We start from the raw sequence: 18,783 nt of genomic DNA, 5'->3' as shown, positions 1-18,783 counted from the left end.
AGTCTTTATTTCCTTGTTGATCTTTTGCTTAGATGATCTGTCCATTTCAGTGAGGGGGGTGTTAAAGTCCCCCACTATTATTGTATTGTTGTCGATGTGTTTCTTTGCTTTTGTTATTAATTGGCTTATATAATTGTCTGCTCCCATGTTAGGGGCATAGATATTTACAATTGTTAGATCTTCTTGTTGGATAGACCCTTTAAGTAGGATATAGTGTCCTTCCTCATCTCTTATTACAGGCTTTGGTTTAAAATCTAATTTGTCTGATATAAGGATTGCCACCCCAGCTTTCTTTTGGTGTCCATTAGCATGGTAAATGGTTTTCCACCCCCTCACTTTCAATCTGGGGGTGTCTTTGGGTTTAAAATGAGTCTCTTGCAGACAGCATATCGATGGGTCTTGTTTTTTTATCCAGTCTCATACCGTGTGTGTTTTGATTGGGTCATTTAGCCCATATACATTCAGGGTAAGTATTGAAAGATATGAATTTAGTGCCATTGTATTGCCTCTAAGGTGACTGTTACTGTATATTGTTTGTGTTCCTTTCTGGTCTATGTTACTTTTAGGCTCTCTCTTTGCTTAGGGGACCCCTTTCAATATTTCTTGTAGGGTTGGTTTCGTGTTTGCAAATTCCTTTAGTTTTTGTTTGTCCTGGAAGCTTTTTATCTCTCCTTCTATTTTCAATGACAGCCTAGCTGGATATAGTATTCTTGGCTGCATATTTTTCTCATTTAGTGCTCTGAATATATCATGCCAGTCCTTTGTGGCCTGCCAGGTCTCTGTGGATAGGTCTGTTGCCAATCTAATGTTTCTACCATTATAGGTTACAGATCTCTTCTCTTGAGCTGCTTTCAGGATTTTCTCTTTGTCTCTGAGACTCATAAGTTTTACTATTAGATGTCAGGGTGTTGACCTATTTTTATTGATTTTGAGGGGAGTTCGCTGAGCCTCCTGGATTTGATGCCTGTTTCCTTCCCCAAATTAGGGAAGTTCTCTGCTATAATTTGCTCCAATATACCTTCTGCCCCTCTGTCTCTTTCTTCTTCTTCTGGGATCCCAATTATTCTAATATTGTTTTGTCTTATGGTATCACTTACCTCTCGAATTCTGCCCTTGTGATCCAGTAGTTGTTTATCTTTTTCTCAGCTTCTTTATTTTCCATCATTTGGTTTTCTATATCACTAATTTTCTCTTCTGCCTCCTTTATCCTAGCAGTTAGAGCTTCCATTTTTTATTGCACGTCATTAATAGCCTTTTTGATTTCGACTTGGTTAGATTTTAGTTCTTTTATTTCTCCAGAAAGGGTTTTCTCTAATATCTTCCATGCTTTTTTAAGCCCAGCTAGTATCTTTAAAATCGTCATTCTGAACTCTAGTTCTGACATCTTACTAATGTCCGTATTGATTAGGTCCCTGGCAGTCAGTACTGCCTCTTGTTTTTTTTTTTTTTTTGAGGTGATTTTTTCTGTCTTGTCATTTTGTCCAGAGGAGAATAGATGAATGAGAGAACACTATGCTAACAGGGTAACAATGACCCCAGAAAAATACACGCTAAACAAATCGGAAGGGACCTGAAACCGGGGGGAAAAAAGGGAAAGAAAGAAAAAAGAAAAAGATATAAACCAACCAACCAACAAAGAAACAAAAAAAACAGAATATGATCAAATATGATCAGGCTGGTGCATAGATCAGTGCCACACACTAGATTTTGGGCGTATTTTGGTCTGTTAGAAGAAAGTGCGTCCCAAAATTTTAACAAAAGAAAACCTTATATATGTACAGAAATAAGGGTAAATACAATGAAGGGATGGAATATGACTGTAAAGATGAAAATTATCAAAAATTTTATAAAAGGAATTGATAAGATAAGAAGTTGGTTGAAAAAAGAAAGAAGAGGATCTTTTAAAAAAAAAAAGGAGAGAATGTCATCAGGCAGGAGACTAGCACAAAGCCATACACTAGAGATTTAGGGTATATTTTGGTCTGTTAGAAGAGACTGTATCCCAAAATTTTAAAAAGAGAACAACTTATATATACCCGTCTGGAAAACAGCCAGTTGCAGCTCACACATTTCCTCATAATGTTCATTAACTTTTCATAGAGAAAGTGTTTCACACTTAGATCATTTTTGATATATATATACATCAAAAATAAGGTTAACTACTATGAAGGGATAGAATATGACTTAAAAATGAAAAATAAAAAAGATTTTTTAAAAAGGCATTGATAAGATGTTGGTTGAAAAAGGGAAGAAGAAAAATTCAAAAAAAAAAGAAAAAGTTAAGAAAAAAATTAACTTTGAAATTCAGACTGAAGAATCATGGGAAAAAAAGCCATGCATTCTATGTGCAGTATTCCCCTAGCCCTGGAGTTCTGCCGTTTTCATTGATGGTAAACTTGGTCTTGGCTGGCTGTTCTTGCTAATCTTCTGGGGGAGGGGCCTGTTGCTGTGGTTCCCAAATGTCTTTGCCTGAGGCAGAATTGCCCCGCCCTTGCCGGGTCCGGGCTAAGTAATCTGCTTGGGTTTACTCTCGGGAGCTTTTGTTCCCTGCAAGCTTTCTGTACAGCTTTGGAGGACGAGAGTGAAAATGGCGGCCTCCCAATCTCTGCCCCGGAGGAGCTGAGAACTCAGGGCCCCTCCTCAGTGAGCCCCCAGAGAAAAGCAGTCAATCACTCCCATCTCCCCGGTCTCCCGCCGCACTCCATGCTCACCCGGCCTGTGACCGAGTGTTTCTATCTCTGCTGGCACATGACCCCATCTGGAGTCTCCAAACCCAGCAGATCCCTGCAGCACGCTAGGGAGTCTCCCCAGATCTGCTGCTTGTTGGGTCTGTGCTGGAGGAGCAGTGGCCCGACTGTGCTGCGGATCACCGTTTATGGCAACCCCGAGCTGAGAGCGCGCTCCTCGGCTCCGTCTCTGCAGCCAACTTCCCTGCTCTGACACCTGGGAGCTCTGCCACACTCAGGCACCCCCGGTCTTTCTGTGACCCCAAAGGTCCTGAGACCACACTGTCCCAGCGAGGGTTCCACCCCCCGCTTAGCCACTGGAGCGACATCTGTCAGCGGAGCTGACTTCTAGAAGTTCCGATTTTGTGCTCTGCTGCTCTATCATTTGCCGGTAGCGGCCAACGGAGGCCCCCTCCCCGCCATCTATCTTCCCCAATATCGCCTCGGATTCACTTCTCCGCATGTCCTACCTTCCAGAAAGTGGCTGCTTTTCTGTTCAGAGAGTTGCTGCTATTCTTTTCTTCGGTCTCCTGTTGAGTTCTAGGTGTTCAGAATGGTTTGATCCCTATCTAGCTGAATTCCTGGGTCCAGACGAAATTTAGGTCTCCTACTCCTCCACCATCTTGCTCCTCCTCCTCAATTCATTGTTTTAAAGGTATGTTACACCCCAGAATTTTGTTCAATAATAAGCAGAATAAGGAGTGACACAAGTATGAAAAAGGACCATCCTTTATGAAGTTTATGATAGAAATCACACACTCTTCCTGAGTGGACACGTCCCTGGGTTGATAAAATATTTGTTTTATAAAGCACAATTACTAATGTTTAAATTACAACTCTGAAGTGAAGTTTTCCACAAGTACATGAAAGGTTTCCTGTATTGCATGCTCCTGGCTCCTGGCTAGTACTGTCTTACAACAGGGAAGAAAAGAAAATCCTGTTTTCGTATTTTAACTAGAATAATTTAAAGATGGCATGTATTCTTTATTTCCCATTATTCTTTTTTTTTTAATTCTTTAATTTTTGTTTGTTTTATTTATTTATTCATGAGAGTCAGAGAGAGAGATAGAGAGAGGCAGCAGCAGAGGGAGAAGCAGGCTCCCTGCCTAACAGGGAGCCCGATGCGGGACTCGATCCCAGGACTCCGGGATCGTGACCTGAGCCGAAGGCAGACGCTTAACCATCTGAGCCACCCAGGTGTCCCCCCATTATTCTTTTTACAAAATAGTATCGTTTTTATTTAAAATGTGCCTTCCTCCCCCAACATATTAGATTTCTATTTATTTAGACTTAGTTTAATGCATCCAGTAATACTAGCATAATGAATGTTTGGATTCAAACTCAAGATGAATCTTAGCTTCCTCATTATTAAAAATGTGTAGCTTTTTTCTGCCTATGTTATCCCAATACAATAAAGATTTTTATAATTAAAAGATGGCTATGGTGTTTGTCACAAATTTTCAGTTATTAGAAAAACTAAGAGAATCGAAGGTGAAATTTTTTATCATTTAGATAATAAAATAAAAAGTATCATATTAATTATATAGGGTACTATATAATTACTGTTATAAAGTAGTGTTAGTATTCCACAGCTGCAGGTCTGAGTATTGGGTTATATAAGAGCTGAGTGAACATCTGAGTATATGTGTACCCGTCTGGAAAACAGCCAGTTGCAGCTCACACATTTCCTCATAATGTTCATTAACTTTTCATAGAGAAAGTGTTTCACACTTAGATCAGCTCTTTTAGAAGGAGGAAATTTAGAGCTAGAACAAATAGTATTTAATTCTCATTTTATAGACCAACTGTGAGAAACCCAGCCAGAAGCCAAGATTTTCAGTCCTACACATCTGGTCATGATGATTTTGGAATCTTTACACACTGATGATATGTCTTTGTTATGACTTTAGAATATATTCTGGCCAACTCATTAGGCAGGTATGGAAACAAATCCTGAATGAGTCAGACCGAGTTCCTATCATGCATGAAGAATACTGGACTCTTTTCATTGTGAAAGAGAAAAACAATTCTGTGGATGGTTTCATGGAGCCATTTTGCCATATTGTACATAAATGGAGTATGTTACTCCTCAGTGTTTTCCCCTCTTCTACTCTTTTTCAAAAAAAAAGAAAAAGGAAATATACTTCCTTTCATTTATATGCTACTTTTCCTTATTTTTAGACCAAAGTTTGATAAGGATCTGAAGGCTTTAAAATAATTCATATGCATCATTTATAAAATATTTAAATATTCTCTTAAAGACACATTTAACCTAATCAGCTGTCATTTTGATATAAAATTTAAAGAAAATGAAAGACTTGTTCATTTAAAAATAGTCTTTAGGGGGCTTGTATGTTATGCCAAATAATATAGTAATAAGTTATCTCTGAGATAAAAACAGGAATACGGGGTATTTTGATGTTCATTTCATCCCCCAAATCATAGCTTATTATTAAACACTATGCAAAAAATATCAGTGATCATTAAATGCATGGGGAGGATTCATTTCTCATTAAGCATCTTCCCAGTTTACTGAGTGTTCTTGAGGTACTGAGAAAATCAGTTAAGATCTTTTCATATGCATTTAATGAAGAATAGTATCCTGAACTATCTATTGAATATATGGACTTATATCTAAAAGACTTTATTGAAAACCTTTCTTTTTTAAACAAAGATTGAATCTCTTCCATGACTCAGTAATGAAAAAGGAAATATTTATTTTGAGGATAAGCCAATTTATATATTATTGGAAATAACACAGACCACCCAGGCCTGAAGCCTACTGTTTATAGTTAAGGATCTTAAATCTACATATGCTCTTGATGAGCAAGAGCTATCTTTATTCCAGCTAGAAAGTTTTATGTCTACAAAGGGTAATAATTTCATGTTTCTCCCCACCACCCTTGGCTAGTAAAATTCTGTCAAGGAGATTATTTCATTTCCACAGGGGAAAAGATTTTTTTGGACCTCAGCAATGATAACATTTCCAAATTTCATCTGCCAAAGGGCTAATGTTTAATATTGTTGGAAAACACTAGAGTTATATTTGCCTTCAAAACCAGTTTCTTGTATAAATATGAGTGTGTGTATGTATGTATGACTGCATAAACAAAGACACAAAATGTAGCTGACTTGTTTTTAGTGCAAAATTTATACCTTGATTTGAAGCTTCATTCTCCTCTACTCAGCCATCAAATCTTAGAATTCTTCAAAGACTGGTTCTAAACTCTCTTCTTATCTCTCTCTGAATTCTCACTATAAATAGCTATCTCATGTTCATAGCTTTAACTGCTGTCTAATGGTAGGAGGGAAGGAAAAGAAAATGGTGCAAAGCAGAAACTGTCAGGCATGAATGTCTTCCACTTTTCATTGAAAAGTCATGTCTGTGAACCTCTGTGTTTCTCAGTAAAGTAGAAGGTAGGGTCAGAATTTGGAGGATTTGAAATACTTGTTTTGTATAGATCGGAGAAAAAATGATAGGATTGCTGGGCCATATTCAGGATCCGTTGAGCATGGTGATTATATTTTGCTTTGTGGTTTTCCCTAGCAGCACATACCAGCTTCATTATATTTACGGAGAAAGTAGTTAGTTTCACGATGGTTGCAGTTTTGCCAATGGAGGCGATGCAAAAACTGAATGGGAAAGGAGTTTAGAGTAATAGAATGTTTCCTAGGATCATGGAATTTAAACTAGATTAGGAGGATAGTGAAGAAGAAAGCATTGATAGGTGGGAAGCACTACGCAGCTAATGAATTGGAAGTCTCTTAAGAGACGGATCTTCATGGTGAGAGTAGTTCATCAAGACAACTGGAAGTAATAAGATGGACTGCTTGAATAAACGATTCAAGAACAGTTAGGATGGCAAGATTATGATAATTGTGGAAGTAAATGGCTGAGCTGACGTGGAGTTACTTAATGGAATCGAGAAGGCCAGAGGACTACATGGATCACACATGTGGATACGGAAGTCACTCAGAATAATGGAAAGATTTGGAATGCAGAGAAGACTGAGTTAAGTTCCAAAGCCTTTGATGAATATGGAAGAATGACAAGAGATTAGTAGATACAACAGTGATGCAGAGGCAGAGGGGGTGGTATGACTGAATGGTATGAGCCTCAAGTGATCAGGGTCTTTACTAAAGAATCAGAGATAAATGGTGTAAAGCTAGAAATAGAGAACAAGGAAGAATGTGATTAGTAAACAAATAGCCTTCATCTGAGATGGCTACAGGGCATATATGTCTCTAAGGAACAGCTACTTTTCACTGGAGGAGGCAAAAAAACAAAAATACACATACACACCGAACCTTTTCAAGATGGAGTTAATATTATAGGACAAAACACAGGTAGTCGGTACTCAGTGAAAGGTGATTTAGTAATAAAGTTGATTGAAACACCAATATTACGTGCTTACTCCTTTTGGTTTTCATGTGTATTGGTGTTTGGAATGGAGTATGCCTATACAGATGGACTTTAATAATCTCACCATTAAAGAGATGAGGTCAAGAGTACTAGGATGGGTAAGAGAAATTATCAGAACGATGGGTGATGTCAGTGCAAAATTTATAAATCAAATGAAACGTCTACTGTTTAAGGACTGTAGTATTCTATTTGTAAATGTGGTAAACTGATTATGCACCTGTTGGAATTAAATTTTCCTCAGTGTCTCATGCTGTTTAAAGAAAATGCTTCTAGGTTTAATATTCTTTGAGTTAATGATCATATGATCATGCTTATAAATTACCAAGATACAATAAAAATTGCTTTTTCTTTAATGATTCATTTAACCTACTAAGTGGTAAAATTAAAAAATTGTTTTCTCATTGAATGATGTCATTATCCTTTCTTGGAAATACTTTTTAAAAATTTCCCAGTGAAATAAATCTTCTCTTACTAAGCAGATATATTTGGCTGCACCCATCTTCCAGTGTTGGACTTGGTATATGTTTGAGAAAATCTCCTTGTGTTGAGCAATTTCCTCAAATCCATTTAGTATTGAAATATAAATTTATAATCAAGGCTATTTGTTGTTATTAAAAGTATCTACAGAGGTAATCATGTAGCTAACATAGATATAACACTTATATTGTGCCAAGTGTTGTTAAAGTACTTTACATGTATTAATTGATACTCAAAACAATCCTATGGGGGTAGTCCCATTATTATCATCATCCCACTTTTACAGATGGGTAAACTGAGGTACAGAGAGGATAAACTAACCTGTTGGTAAGTGGCAGAGCCAGGACTTGGACCCAGCTGTTTGAATCCAGTCTGTGATATTAACCATTATGCTAAATCACTTTATGTGATATCGGGAAGAATATGGCCCATGAAAAAATAAAACTTTTACATTTTCTTTCTTATTTTTTAGTCCCTGTGGATTACTTAGGATTCAGTGTTTAAGACTGAAGAACCCAAAATACAGTGGCTTAAACTTTGTGAGAGAAGTTTATTTCTTACATAAAAGAGGACACGAGGTGGGCAGTGCAGGGCTGATATGGCAACGCCATAGTCATTATGTCTGGACCCACTATCTGTTTCATCAGCCTTGTGAGTGTATTTCATTCCTGAGATCACTTCCTATACTAGGATGGCAGCTGGAACTCCAGCCACTGTGTCTGTCTTACAGGCCAGAAGGGAGATGAATAGTGAAAAAAGAAAAAAATGGACCACTTCTATCAGATTCAGCTTTCTTTAAACAAAGCCCCACTAATACTTTTGCTCTCATTTCATTATTTAGAATTCAGTCATATGGCCATACAGGCTGGGAATTGTGGTCTTTTGTTCTGGATAACAGCATAACTAGACAATGATTTCTGTTACTTAGAAAGGGAGAATGGATATTGGGTAAGTATCCAGCAGCCTGCGAGACACCATCCTTGGTATCCACATCCTTTCCTACTGGTCTTTTACACTGATTTTATCAGAACATTTTGGACTGAAAATTCATTTTTTTAAAAATATTTATCTATTTGGGAGGGCCAGAGATGGAGGGAAAGGGAGAGAGTGGGAGCATGAGTGGGGGAGGGGCGGAGGGAAAGGGAGAAGCGGACTCTCCACTGAGCTGGGAACCCAATGCTGGAGCTCCATCCCAGGACCCTGGGATCATGACCTGAGCCGAAGGCAGATGCTTAACTGACTGAGCCACCCAGGTGCCCTGGACTGAAAATTTAAATAACAGACACAGGTGAGGAGAAGGATTGAAAAAGAGTAGAATGGGGATTTTGGGGGCACTCATAGCATATGGTGAGAGTAACACAAAAAGCAAATTGTGGCGGGCACAAGTCATAATTGCTGTAGTTTTCCTTTAGAGTAAAACTCTTCCATAAAGTGACTAGTGAAGTCTGATTATATATTCACATAAAATATGTTATTAACAGGTTAATAAAAAGCAGTACTTTTTTTTTGTACTGTTATGTTAATCACCATACATTACATCATTAGTTTTTGATGTAGTGTTCCATGATTCATTGTGTGTGGTTAATACCCAGTGCTCCATTCAACACATGCCTTCTTTAATACCCATCACCAGGCTAACCCATCCTCCTACCCCCCTCCCCTCTAGAACCCTCAGTTTGTTTCTCAGAGTCCATTGTCTCTCATGGTTCGTCCGCCCTCCGATTTCCCCCTCTTCATTTTTCCCTTCCTGCTATCTTCTTCTTTTTTTTTTTTTTTAAACATATATTGTGTTATTTGTTTCGGAGGTACAGGTCTGTGATTCAACAGTCTTACACACTTCACAGCACTCACCATAGCACATACCCTCCCCAATGTCTATCACCCAGCCGCCCCATCCCTCCCACCCCCCACCACTCCAGCAACCCTCAGTTTGTTTCCTGAGATTAAGAATTCCTCATATCAGTGAGGTCATACGATACATGTCTTTCTCTGATTGACTTGTTTCACTCAGCATAATACCTTCCAGTTCCATCCATGTTGTTGCAAATGGCAAGATTTCATTCCTTTTGATGGCTGCATAATATTCCATTGTGTATATATATATATATATATATATATATATATATATATATATACCACATCTTCTTTATCCATTCATCTGTTGATGGACATCTTGGCTCTTTCCATAGTTTGGCTATTGTGGACATTGCTAAGCAGTGTTTTTTAATTGGGCTTCTTGTCCCTACATGGGAAGGGAGTGGATGAAAAAATTATCACTTTGTGTCATTTATTTAGGTATGTAAGAGAAGATTGATTATTGAACTGAGAGAGTTCTAAATGATCAGAGGGAAGTTCCTTTCTAATTCTCCCTCTCTCTTGTCCACCCCCCTTTAAAGAGTGGAAGACATGCTATGTCTGATTTCACATGGAGTTATGGGAGTTTTATTATACAGAAAAAGAAAAACAAAGTATTTTGGAGGAAAAACATTTCATTGGAAAAGTTTTGTTCCCCCCCCCCAACTGAAGGTAGTAGTAAGCTTCTGATCGTTACTTATTTCTTGTTTTATTTACAGCTTGGATCTCTTTATTGCTTTTGGTAATACATAAAAAGTTTTCATGAAAGTAGAGAATATTTTGCATGATATACATTTAAAAAAACAATATATGAAACTAAATGTCATGATCCATATTCTTATTTCCCTGTAAGACAGTGTGCTTTGGAACACAGGGTAGCTATAGTAAAGTCTTATTTATTTTCAGGGGAGATTAAGTACACCTACTTTTTTCTAAAGATGGCCTAAGTATGAATATTTATATGACTTTGTCATTTATACACACTCTATCAACTATCACATTTTAGATGACTTAAGTTTTCAATAAGTGACCTGAGGATTTGAATTAGAATGAGAAAACCTTCTACATCTTTATTTCAAGAGTGTATTAGGAACAAATTCTGACCTTAAGGGTCAAAGGTACTGGATGGATGATCATGGATTTAACAAGGAATTCTTTTCTGTCTCCTCTTTTCTATTGTGTTTTTTTTGTTGCTGCACAATTAGTAAACCCAGTTTACTAGTGTTATTGATGTTCTTTGTTTTGTTTTGTTGCTTGTGGAAACCTGATTAGAGCTTTTGAGAGTGAATTTTCAGTCAGAAATGATTTATTTTGTGTATCTAAGCTGGATTCCAGCTGTTTGAGGTTTTTCTCTTAGAAGTCTAGGTTTCATAGAGCATCTAGATTGAAAAGGCAGTTCTGGTTAGATGCCTCTCCTAGTCTTTCTTTTTTTTTTTTTAAGATTTTATTTATTTGACAGAGAGAGAGACACAGCGAGAGAGGGAACACAAGGAAGGGGAGTGGGAGAGGGAGAAACAGGCTTCCCGCCGAGCAGGGAGCCCGATGTGGGGCTCGATCCCAGGACCCTGGGACCATGACCTGAGCCAAAGGCAGATGCTTAACAACAGAGCCACCCAGGCCCCCCTTTCCTAGTCTTTCTTAAGCAGTTTAAATTCTTTGTTTTTCTAAGTTTCGAAGAATTTTACTTAGATTTTCATGTTAAAAATCGGTATTTAAGCTTCAATTTGTTACACTGATAGAATTATAGATTCCAAAATTTGCTTGTAAAAATGGCTAGTTTTTTATTTTGTTATGTTATGTTAATCACCATTATGTCATTAGTTTTTGATGTAGTGTTCCATGATTCATTGTTTGCATATAACACCCAGTGCTCCATTCAGTACGTGCCCTCTTTAATACCCATCACCAGGCTAACCCATCCCTCCACCCCCCTCCCCTCTTGAACCCTCGGTTTGTTTCTCAGAGTCCATAGTCTCTCATGGTTCGTCTCCCCCTCTGATTTTCCCCCCTTCGTTTTTCCCTTCCTACTATCTTCTTCTTTTTTTTAACATGTAATGTATTATTTGTTTCAGAGGTACAGGTCTGTGATTCAACAGTCTTACACAATTCACAGCACTCACCATAGCACATACCCTCCCCAATGTCTATCACCCAGCCAAAAAATGGCTAGTTTTAAGGAAGGAAGGGTTTTTTTTAATTACTTGTGCTTTTCTAATTTCAATTAATCAAATCAGAATTCACTCCAAGAAAAGTGCCACAGTATATATCAAAAGAACATTTCCTTAGTGCTTCTGATTCAGAAATTATAACCTCTAATAATGTGAAGAGACAAACTTCTATTCATATTTACCATATGATTTATCATACCCGAATTTTTTGCATGAATTCTTGCCTTCTTATTTTTTTCACCAAAATGTAAGCAGTTTCAAACATATAGTTTTGACTTACATGACTTGTCAGACTCTTCTGTTTATTATTAAAGCAGAGTTGCATATCTTCCTTCATAATGCTACAAATGTTAAAAGTTCTACACAATAACATTTTCTGGAAAGGTATTGGCCATCATTATTCTTAAGACTACAGATTTCTGTTGACTTTCAAAAGTTGTTGGTTTTTTTTAGATAAGCTTTCAGTTTTATCATATTCAGATCATACATACCTGAGAGAGCATCTGTAAAAATCTCAATTCTGTTTTTATGTGAAGTCCCAGTTATAATATACTTCTCATGACACTATATCAGGTTACTTATCAGCTTACTTTTTAGAAAGGTCATTTGTGATTGTTTCCTTGTTGACTATAATCCTTAGAAGAAAAGCCCCCCTTGAAAATTATATACCAGCACTAAAAATATATGTCTGTAATCATAATCTTACTGGGTTCAATTGATCAATAACCACCCCCTGAACTACCGTATGGTCACATTAACTTAGTATGGATTTCTATGAGGTTTTCATGGTTCTAATATCAATGAAGAGAAGAAAGTTGTATCTCACATTCTATTATCACAGTATTAATTTTAATCTTTAGAAAGTCACTTAACATACGCAGGCTGTCGTTACTTTTGTGATTATGTAGAAGTTCATTGTTCTGTATGGTAGCCACCAGCCACATACAGCTCTTGAGCACTTGAAATGGGGCTAGTCCAAATTTAGTGTGCTATAAGTATAAAGCACACACTAGATTTTGAAGACTTAGTGCAGAAAAAGGTGTAAATATCTCACTAATAATTCTTTTATGTTGATTATTTGTTGATATGATATATCTTAGATATATTGGGTTATGTAAAATATATTATTGAAATTAATTTCTCATCTTTCACTTTTCTTTTTAATATATGGCCATTAGCAGATTTAAAATTATATACACATAGCTTGCATTATATTTCTCTTGGACAGTGATACTTTAGCAGATATAAGACTAGAGATGATCTCTATGGATCCTTCTGTTCCCAGCATTGTGGTGATTCTGATTGATGTCCTGATTGACTATGGAGCCGTCATTTTATTTTTGATTGTTATGATATTGCTGTCTCTATTGAGGACTTTTACAGTATGTTACTTTGGAATGTAGAGCTCTTGGAAAATCCTTTCTGTTTCTCAGGGCATAAACCAAACTTCTTCGCTTTGGAGAATTTCACCTTTAAACTTTTTATTATGCCTAAATTTTCTCATTTCTGAAGTTGGATCTTTCTACCTGGTAAGCTGTTATCATGCCTTTCTTCATCATTTTATTGTTAAAAACCTCACATTTATTGATTTTATCTAGTGATCGCATTTTTCCATCCAAAACTTTTGACTTCTCAGAGTTTGAGTTCTGTCTTCATTAGGTCTAGAATGGATAATAGAATGAATGAATATAGGATTTAGAGTGAAAAGTCTTAGATTCTAATTCTGGTTCCTCATCTAATAACTTACTAACTTAACAATCCTAGACAAGACAATTGTCTTCCTAAACCTCAATCTTTTTATCTGTAAAATGGATATTATGAGGCTCAAATAAAACATTATGTAAATATTGTTACCACTTACCCATGTTCTTATTCAGAAATATTTTCCTTTTAACCTTCTTGACAGCATTCGACTTCAAGGGTACTGTCCTTTCCTAGTGTCCTTTATTCCTTGCTATTTACTCCTATTGTTATTTTAGGTCTTCTCTTTCTCTCATCCATTGATATTTGTGTTTCCACGATCTTTAGTCCTTCTAAGAAACTATGGTTATAAAGGAAAAATAGAGCAAATATCTTATTGCTCACAAAATGAAAGCATCACTTGGGATTTGCATGTAGATTTTTAATAGCCGAGATCATAGATTGAGAGAAAAGTTCCAAATACCAAGAGTGGGGGAAGGGAGAGCACCACATATTGAAGAATACAAGACCCTAGGTGAAGGGAGAACCCAACACATACTGAATACTTATCATGTGCCAGGCACTGCTCTTGATAGATGATTTTATGTTACCTCATTTTATTTCATGTTCACTACAATTTTTTAAGGGAGTTTTGTTTTTTCCTCCTATCTTACAGAGAAAGGAACTTCGGGCCAGGCCATTAAGTAACTTGCTTTCAAGTAATTCAAGTCTCTCCTTATTGTTTATCTGCATTCCCCCCCACCCCAGACCATTGTTTGGTAAGCACTATTTACTTTGGGTGCTTGAGTTCTATGCTAACAATGTAGATAGAGTTGGTCTCCAGTGTACTAGTGAAACTAAATGAAATTTGAGTGTTTTTAAACAAGGATACCAGATACGATATTTATGAAATGAATTTTGTACTGTTTTGGGAAACATAGATCTCTAGACCGGTCTTTAGAGTGGGTGGAAGGAGGGTGGTGGTAATTCAGAAGGCCTTCCTTTCCCGAGCTAAAAATGCCAACAGAACTTTCAGGTCTGAAAGCTGCTCAACACTCAAAGTGAAACCCTCTCAGTGTCTGATTTTCTTTCCCACATTCCCTTAGGACCTGGCTCTCACTCTTCAGCCAGCTACTTCCGTTATGGGTAGGCAAAGCTAAAATGGTAATTGTAAATTTGTGAATTATGCTGTGCCTTTCAGGGCTAACTCCAGACTCACTTGAAATGTCTTCACAAATGTGGCTTATAACAATCTGCGTGCTTCCCTCAAAGCTTTCCTCTCTGTCCATGCTTTTCTGCTTATTAGCTCCCTCGTGTTCTACCCCATACATGTCTCTTAGGTTCCACCAGTCCATTCTTCCCTCCTGACTTGCTGACTTCGTTTTTGGAACGGCCAAAAGATGCCGGATACTTTGTGCTTTCGAAGTCTTATGGCAAATGTGCTCTATGGACTCCAGTGTAGAATTTGTGGCAGGAGTGAATGGACTCTTGAGAAAGAAATACCGTATTTTCAAGTCCATGTTCTCATACTAAAGAAGGCCGGACAAGACATTTATAAAATATGATTTCTAAGTGCACAGGTTTCTAAAGAAATCTTTTTTCCCTTAAGGAGAAAAGAGGCATCTGTTGTATTTCTAGAACAAATAACCCTTAACCTCTTTCTTCTTCATTTTCTCTTTCATTTACATGAATGAATATTTGAGAAGCTCTTATCTCCACGTTCAGACCTCTACAATTTTTCTACTTAAAAAAGAAAGTTATGTGAAGTGTTATTATTACATTGGGTAATTTTATTTCAAACTAAATACCAGAATATTATAATTCTTTTATCCTACTGTGTGATTGTCTTTTGTACTTTCACTTAATTCTCCCTCCTCTTTAGCCTCTTGGAATTTTGCCTCTGAAGCTTGAATTTCCTTCCCTTTCTTCTACAAAAATGAGATGCAGAACAAGGCATGGCTTGAAGTCAAAGTAAATTCCCATCTTTAAGTTCTAGCAACCGATACAGGCTCCTTAAGGCCAAAGCCTGCCTATTAGCCACTTGGCTGTTGGGTGACTATATGTTCTAGGAAAGGGTACTGGACTAACTCTAAGAATGTGGAGTGTTGATATACTGTTACCAAAAATTAAAAAAAAAGAAAAAACCACTCTGTGTATTAAGTATTTGTCTGGCAGGATACTGAAAACCTAAAATATAGCCCACACATACAAACTTGTTGGAAGACAAAATACATTTTTCACCAAGTTAGAGTCTCATAGTGAGAAAAGCCAAGCTAGTTTGGATTTTAAAGTTTTCCTCCCATTTTCCCCTACTACCAAGCTCCACAGGGCCCCCTAATCATGTAGCACTGAAAAGAAAGTACTTTCTGCATTTTTAAATACTGTTACTGCTTTTGACTCCCCAGCATCTCAGTTTACATATGCGAAGGAAAATAAAAAAACTATAAGGAACAGACATTAGCTAGGATGGTATTTAGGAGGGAATTCAGATGTAATTAGAATTACTTAGGTGTGCCCATACATCAGTTTTGCCATCTTTAAAGCAGAACATAGGTAATCCTAAAACTGTGTGTGTATATAAATCTTGTCAGCTTTTTAATATATTCTTAAACATTTCCCAGTGGAGGTTTGTTAAATGTTCTGAGATATTTTCTTGCTAAATATTAGATTATATACACATTAAATACTCTACAATATTTTCCTGTAAAATGTTGCACATGAATGTTTCACCTTTCAAAACTGGTAAAAGCAAGAGTATGTTGCAGAAAGTCAGCTTATAAAAAATGTAGATGGTACTGTAAGCGGTATACCCTGGTTATTTGCTATAGTACTTAATTCAACAGAGCTCAGATAATTTCCACATATGGAAATATGATGGACTAATACAGAAATAGATAAGCCCTTGAAGGTAAAATATGATTTTGACCATTTGACTATTTAGTTGGTATTAGAAGTTTTTTTACTTTGGGTAGAGTGTTAATTATACAATATTTTTTCTACTTAGAACAAAGAAGGTATCTTCAGTGGTCTCTAGAATATGTTCCAGTGCACCTCATACAAATTTGGTATTGATTTGGTTTTTTACTTTGGTTTTATTTCGAAACCTAGAATCAAACTGGGACTGTATCAGGTTTGAGCAAATCATAAAAATTTGTGGAAAATTTGCATCAGAATTTTTAAGTTTTGCAGAATCTGAAGGACCGTTCAATTCAGTCCTTTCATTTTATACTTGGAGAAACTAAGGCTGAGAATCTCAGTATGTTTCTGTTTAAGGTTTTGTAACTGTTTAGTCAAAGAGCCAGAACTAAAAATGAGAATCTCAGACTCTGGCTTATCATAAATTAATTATGGAGTCTAAACTGGTAGAAGAATGTTCACTAGAAAGAAAAGAGTTAACCTCTCACTATAGCAGAACATATATATCTCTCGACCTATTTGTAGATGAACCAGTCATTTCTGTCGAAATTCATGATAACCTTAAGACCATTCTAAGTCATTAATGTTGTTGGCTCCAGTAAGTGAAACACTGCTCAAGTAAGAATAGCTGTCTTTCCTTTCTCTTGCATTTCTAAATTATCAATGCCACATGATTGATATCTCAGAAATACCTTCCAGATGGCTTTACTGTTTGTTTACTGAACTGTGTTGCAAAACTGCTTGTTCCTCATTCAGGCTGGTCAGATAGGGTTGGTTTTTGTTTTTGAGGTAAAGAAGACTGCATATAAATTCATTGTGTTTTGTGTGTGTGTTAAAAAAAAACTTCATTTTTCCAAGTAGTTTGATGAATTAAAACCTTTTTATTTTAGTTTTTTATCTGTGTAGAATTTTACTTTTAATAAAGCTTGGGGGAAAGTAAAACATCCCTTTCTAAAGTTTCTCAAAAAATATCAGGGTATCCCTGCAAACAGTCCCTTTTTCTTCCCTCCATTACTCAACTCAGTCCCCCCAAAATATTTGCAGAAGTGGAGTTCTAAGGCTGGTAAGAGCCATCAAACTTAGGATTTCCCATGAGATCCTCTTAGAAGGGATTAAGAAGACTTCAGGAGCCCCTTCTCCTCCACACCCTCCCCTAGTGCTCCATCTTTTCTGTCTTTTGTCACTCATTTCCCTCCCTGAGGTTGATTTGCTGGTTTTGTCATCTTAAAATTATAATGCCTAAAGGACGATAAATTCTGTGTTCAGTGAGTAGTTTTGAGATTTTTATAACTCTTTAATTGCAGGCATTTAATCCTGTGTTTAGAAAGCTATGTGTTACGATGCTCAAACCCTCTGGCGCTTTCCCCGTCTCCTCCCAAAAGACCACCAACAAAACCCCAGGCAGTAACAATGTATTGAGCACCTTCTCTGTTTCAGACCTAACTCTATGTCCTACAGCAGTGCTCTTACGGGAAGTCATACTATGTGATTTTACATTTGAGGAAACGGAAGCCCTCTGAGGTCAAGTGATTTAATCATTAGTCTCTACAAGTTCTCTTGTGCATTCAGTTTTGCAGTCACTTCCTACCCTTACCCCATCCCTGGTACCAGGGAAATGCCGATCTGCTTCCTGTCACTATAAATGAGATTCTTTCCCTAGAATTTCATATAAGTAGAATCACACAGTATACAGTGTTGGGTCTGGCTTCTCCTCCACATTTTTTTGAGATTCATCTGTTCTGTTGAGTATATCACCAGTTCGTTTTTTTTCACTGCTGAGTAATGTTCCCTTATATGCCACAGTTTACGCATTCATATGTCTGTGGAATCCTTTCCAGGTCCAGTCAACTTTTCATTTGACAGTTTATGTCATATGTATTGTCCCAGATTTGTAAATAATTAGGTTATAACGTGATTATATCTTTGTATCTTTGGAGGGAGGGCTGTAATGTTGGACCTTTTAGATAATGGTGTTAATGTCCTGGCAGATGCTGTCCAATTTCCTCTTGCTATTCGTGGCTCGATCTTTCAACTTAGGGTTTAAGCTGATGAGTTTGACATGGGTAGGGATTATTACATTTTCTTTATAGTCCTCCCACTACTGAGGACAGGAACTACCATACACTCACCTTTGTAGTTTGTAACTTCACAGTAATAACAGAAGCAGTAGTAATAGGTGATATTGAGCACTTAGTATAATAATTATATGAAGTTGGTGCTATTTTTTGCATTTTACCTGTAAACAGACACAGGATTTATACAACTTGCTTGTCTGATTCTGTAGCCCTCCCCTTTTAACTCTGCTGCCTCAGTGCTTAATAATTGTGGGACAAACAAATGAATGTGTAGAAGAATAAGGATTGCTTCATAGTTCTCTGGATAGGGTGTTAGTTACACAAAAGTATATAACTTCATCTGAAATGACTCATTGGTAGTCTTAGTTTTCATCATCCTTCCCTGTTCCCACAATAAATGATGTGACTTTATTAATCATATACACACAGAGCAATATCTAGAACTCCATTATGGTTGCCAGAAA

This window comes from Halichoerus grypus, chromosome 11 (assembly GCF_964656455.1).
Source record: "Halichoerus grypus chromosome 11, mHalGry1.hap1.1, whole genome shotgun sequence".
Taxonomy (NCBI): domain Eukaryota; kingdom Metazoa; phylum Chordata; class Mammalia; order Carnivora; family Phocidae; genus Halichoerus; species Halichoerus grypus.
Note: the sequence above shows the minus strand (reverse complement) of the source record.